This window comes from Chiloscyllium plagiosum, unplaced genomic scaffold (assembly GCF_037043375.1).
Source record: "Chiloscyllium plagiosum isolate Xiang-an unplaced genomic scaffold, Cpla_swu_hap1 HiC_scaffold_27, whole genome shotgun sequence".
In the NCBI taxonomy this organism is placed as follows: Eukaryota; Metazoa; Chordata; class Chondrichthyes; order Orectolobiformes; family Hemiscylliidae; genus Chiloscyllium; species Chiloscyllium plagiosum.
Window position 1 is genome coordinate 77,326,465 of NW_028270165.1, and position 6,000 is coordinate 77,332,464.

Genomic DNA, 6,000 nt, shown 5'->3' on the forward strand with positions numbered 1-6,000 from the left:
TCCTATACTCAATCAGAAGATTGGACAAGTTGTCAAAAACCACAAAAGACACTGGGAAAAATGGAGGAACAAACCAAACTTTTGAGGGTCAGCTTGGAAGCATCAACGTCCGGAGCGGGGGTGGGGGGAAAGGAAGCCGAATATACTGCAGCCAAATCGGAAGAAGAACAGAGGACGCAAAATCGTGGCAGTCAGCTTGATGCTGCAGTGAGGAATATTGCATGTGCTGTACTTGCATTTATTTGTGGCGATCGGATGCATTTTAAAAATAGAAACAGTAAAGCAATCGATGCCTTCCAATTTCTATCCTTCCGACCCTCCTCACCCGGGTAATGAAGATTCTAGATTCTGCTCCCTCCCTGAATTCACTCCAGCTGCTACAAGTGAATAGATTTCCTCCCCTCTCCCTGTCTCTCCCCCAGGATGAGGAGTTGCCCAGAGGGAGGGATTTTCACTCTGAAACTGACAGGGCCACTTCCGCGTTGTGACGTCAACAATGGGGCGAGGCGAGGCCGACAGCAAAACCCGCCCGGTGCCTGCTCCGGACGCCCGGCAGTCTGGCCCGCACTGCGCCTGCTCTGCCCTGCAGCAGAACGGGAGGAGAGCACAGTTTGCAAAAATCCCTTCCCTATAGGGTGGAAGCAGGCCACTCGTTCTAACGAGTCCACACCGACCCTCCGAAGGGTAACCCACTCGGACAAATTCCCCTACCTTATTGGTCTACATTTATTTCACCAGTGTAAAACACTTCATTTCCCTCCCCCATCCCATCAATGGGAAATGCAAAAAGAGTTCTGAAACTCTGGAACTGGTTGGAATCCCAGCGCAGAAACAGGCCATTCAGCCCAACAAGTCCAGAATGACCCTCTAAAGAGTAACCCATTCCCCTACCACTCTACATTTACCCCTGACTAGTGCACTTAGCCTGCACATCCCTGCACACTATGGGTCAATTTCAGCATGGCCAATTCACCCTAATGTGCACATCATTGGACGGTGGGAAGAAACTGGAGCACACAGAGGAAACCCATGCAGACACGTTGAGAGAACGTGCAAACTTCACACAGACTAGGACCCCAGTTCACAGGCTCAGGGGGAAGGGATGCCTTTAGAACTGAGATGAGAAGGAATTTCTTTAGCCAGAGGGTGGTGAATCAGTGGATCTCATTGCAGCAGAGAGCTGTGGAGGTGGAGTCATTGAGGGCATTTAAGACAGAGTTCTTGATAAGTAAGGGGATTAAGGGGTATGAGGGGAAGGAAGCAGAATGGGGTTGAGAAACATATCAGCAATAATCGACTGGTGGAGGAGACTTGATGGGCCAAATGGTCTCATTCTGCTCCTGTGCATTATAGTCTTACTGGGCAGATTAATGAAGTGGTTTTCTGAAATCAGGAGGGGTCGAGACAAGAGTTCACGGTGGGTGTCTTTTCACGAGGGGATTTCAAAATGGGGAGAAGCAAGTTTTTAATGTGACAGAACAGAGGTTTAAAAAAAAGACGAGGGGCAAATTGTTTGACATGTCGGGTGGGTCACGTGTGGAATGAATGTCCTGATGAAGTAATGGGTGTGGGCACCTGTAATGTTCCAAAAATGTTTGGAGGGGGACACGAATTGGAGCCAGGTGGGATTGGTTTAGTTTGGGGTTATGTTCAGCTGGACTGGTTGGACCATAGGGCCTGTTGCTGTGCTGGATGACTGTGCATGCTATCCATTAGTCTGGTAAGCAATGGGAAGTGAGCAGTGAGGATCTACTTTGCACCTAGGCTACATTTGATTTATTATTGCTGTGAGACACTGCCAAGTATTGTCTCATGCTATCCAGGCAACACACACCTTACATAAGGACATCAGGGTAATAGAATTCAACAGGTGCTGGCACGGTGGCTCAGTGGTTAGTGCCGCTGCCTCACAGCACCAGAGATCTGGGTTCGATTCCAGTCTCGGGCGAGTGTCTGTGTGGAGTTTGCACATTCTCCCAGTGTCTGCATGGGTTTCCTCTGGGTGCTCCGAATTCCTCCCACAATCGGAAATAATGTGCAGGTCCGGATGGATTGGCCATGCTAAATTGTCCCATAGTGCCCAGAGATGTGCAGGTTAGGGTGGATTGGCTGTGGTAAATTGTCTCCTAGCACTCAGGGATGTGCAGGTTAGGGTGGATTAGTCAAGGGGAAATGTAGAGTAATAGAATGGATCTGGGTGGGTTACTTTTCAGAGGGTCAGTGTGGCGTTGTTGGGCTGAAGGGCCTGCTTCCACCCTGTAGGGATTCTATGAGAATGCAGAATGTTCTGTTACACCTGCAGAGAAAGATCAGCTCGAACAAACAAGCGGTCTGTTTGTAAGTCAGATAACCACAGGAGATGATGATAGAATCTCGCATGTCGGGGGATGAGAGAAAATCCCAATCTCTACGGCCTCCTGCCTTTACTGGACAGCGAAGAGGGTTACCTCAGATTACAACAGGATCTGGACCAGATGGGCCAATGGACTGAGAAGTGACAGATGGAGTTTAATTCAGATAAATGCGAGGTGCTGCATTTTGGGAAAGCAAATCTTAGCAGGACTTATACACTTAATGGTAAGGTCCTAGGGAGTGTTGCTGAACAAAGAGACCTTGGAGTGCAAGTTCATAGCTCCTTGAAAGTGGAGTCGCAGGTAGATAGGATAGTGAAGGCAGCGTTTGGTATGCTTTCCTTTATTGGTCAGAGTATTGAGTACAGGCACTGGGAGGTCACGTTCCGGCTGTACAGGACATTGGTTAGGCCACTGTTGGAATATTCCACACAATTCTGGTCTCCTTCCTATCGGAAAGATGTTGTGAAACTTGAAAGGGATCAGAAAAGATTTACAAGGACATTGCCAGGATTGGAGGATCTGAGCTACAGGGAGAGGTTGAACAGGCTGGGGCTGTTTTCCCAGCATTGGAGGCTGAACCTTATAGGGGTTTACAAAACTATGAGGGGCATGGATGGGGTAAATAGGCAAAGTCTTTTCCCTGAGGTCGGGGAGTCCAGAACGAGAGAGCATAGGTTTAGGGTGAGAGGGGAAAGATATAAAAGAGACCTAAGGACCAACTTTTACACACAGAGGGTGGTACGTGTATGGAATGAGCTGCCAGAGGAAATGGTGGAGGCTGTTACAATTACAACAATTAAGAGAGGCATTTGGATGGGTATATGAATAGGAAGGGTTTGGAGGGATATGGGTTGGGTGCTGGCAGGTGGGACTAGATTGGGTTGGGATATCTGGTCAGCATGTATGAGTTGGACCGAAGGGTCTGTTTCCATGCTGTAGATCTCTATGACTCTCCTCCCTGATGAACTTCCAACAACATATCCACACTTGAATTATGACCACCTCTTTAAACCTCAGGAATAATATTTGACTCTGCCCATATCTGCTCATCTGCTTCTGAAAATTACATCTATGCATTTGTCACCTCTGAGTTTGATTCTTCTGTCACACACCAAGGGCTGCAACATTGTATTCCCCCAAACAACAGATCATCCAGATCAATAAACAAGAAATAAATAACTGCAGATGTTGGAAATTTGAAACAGAAACAAAAATTGCTGGAGAACCTCAGTAGGTCTAGCAGCATCTATGGACAGACAGTACAGTCAACGTTTCAGGTCCAGTGACCTAGTTTCATTCCAGAGCTGGTTCTCGCCTTCCTCACACCCAGCTCATTTAACCTATGATTACTGTGCCTGCTGCTCTACACAGGCTCCTGGTAATGCAGAAGTTCCATTATAAAATGCCAATCTTTGCTCATAGTCTTGTCCCTTGCTATCTCTATCATCTTCTCTGTGCCTCTTAATTCAAACAGCTCAGGAAATGCCCAACATTCTCATTCAAGCTGACATCGAACGCCAAGAGTCTGAAGTCTGTAATTCAATTGCACAATGAGGGATGGCAAATAGATGCTAACGACGTTCAGGTCCCATGTCTGAGTAAGATAAATGCAGAAGATTGAGGAGTGCAGCCGAACATTCGCAGTGAACTACAAACCACCAAAATTATCAAGTGAGTGAGACAGAGATTAGAAAGACTCACTACACGACTCCAGTCAAACATTACTCGAGGAAAAGTCTGGAAATGCTCCCTCTCTTCCCCCGTGAAAAGAGTTTCCAGGAACCATCACGGTCAATGTAGGACAGCAGTTAACATCATTCTCTCTTCTTACCTCCGGACCATCAGTGCACATGATCCCGACTCCACCCCATGCGCTTGCTCGTAGGCCGCCTGCATTGAAAATGGGGCACTATCACATTCGCATGGCATGCTGGGTAAGACATAAGCCATGACAGATCATGTTATAACTTCAGACGGAGGGATTTTTGATTGGTCAGTACTAAAAGTTAAAAATGAATACAAACAAAGTTGCCAAAGGGTAGCTAGACTCATAGGAGGGTTTTATAGACTGGAATCTAATCGAGGAATGGGGTTGTTAACAGGCAGAAAATCACAATCAGGAGTGAGTGACAGACGGAAATTTGATCGAGGCGATCGGCATGATTACATACATTGTAACAGAAAACAGGGGTCGAAGTACAGGTTATAATCTAATCAGGAGTGACTTTTACAGACTGGAATCTAATCAAGGAGATCGGGATGATTTATACACAGAGAAACATACACAAGAGTAAGTACAGACTGGAATCTAATCAAAGCTCCTTGATGCCACACTGGGTCAAATACAGCCTTGAGGGCAAGGGCTGTCACTCTCATTTCACCTCTCGGATTCAGCTCTTTTGTCCATGTTTTAACCAAGTCTAGAATCAGGTCAGTACCTGAGTGAGCTTGGTGATACCCAAACGCTCGCCACAGGAAGGAAAACTGAACAGTATCTCCTCCGTGAATAAGCAGGTGTTTCTGGAGGATGGATAACACGGAAACCCTTCCCAAGTGTAGAGCAGTAAAAAACATCTTTCTAATGTGACTGCATCAATTAATTTCCAGCAGGAAAAGGTAGCTGAATCTCTTCACACATTTCCATAGATTAATCACAGTGACCTCGTTGGTGTCCTCGTGTTTGTCCAGGACGAATGTTCCGAAGTCGAAAACATGTATATTCACTTTAAGAGAGAGTGTTTTTCTGAATTTTAAAGTACAGCCACAGCAGCCAGCAAAAAGTCAGGCTGTTCAAATGTAGCAATTCGCTGTTAAATGGATAACCGAGTTCTGTTTGATGTTTTGATAACAATTTGAATTTAACTAATTAGTTAAAATTATGCCCAGGACACCAGAAGCCAATGGAAGTTGAAAAGAATCATTATCCAAAAGTCTCAGTATGAATAATACTTACTCTTATGTCATGAAGATCAAACCACTTTGTTAATTAAACCAGTTGTGTAGAAAAGCTCATCTTACCTCGTAATCTGTTAACATGGTTTGATACCTGAGTGAGTAAAAACATCGAAGAAGAGGAGACTGTGTAGCCGTGAGTTGATGTAATGTTTAATAAATGCTATTAGAATAGCATATTATTCTATAGAGTCAGTGTTAGATAATAATTAATGAGGGGGATTGGATTTGTGAATAGTTTTTGTTTAATGTTCACTGTTACAGTTTAAAAACAATTATTTTTTCTTTAAATAGTGGAATAGTGTCACATTTTAACAGACTTTGAGGTAAGGTGAGCTTTTCTGGGCGTTTGGTTTAATGAACAGTTGGGTTTTATTCTACATGACGTAAGTATTAGTCAACACAGACTTAAGAATTATGATTCTTTTCATTTGTAAATCTCCTTTAAAATGCTGTGAGAGAAGTTTTACAGAAGTTATTCCTGTCAGTTCAGGATAGAAGTTCTGAACAGATCATTCCGGTTTCCCTGGGACATTGTATACTCTTGTTGACCAAAGCTGGAAATTCCTGTCCCAGGCGACAGTGGCTTTGTCTCACTATTACTAGTCTCGTCATCTTTCCTGAAGAAGGGCTCATGACCGAAACTTCGATTCTCCTGCTCCTTGGATGCTGCCTGACCTGCTGCGCTTTTCCA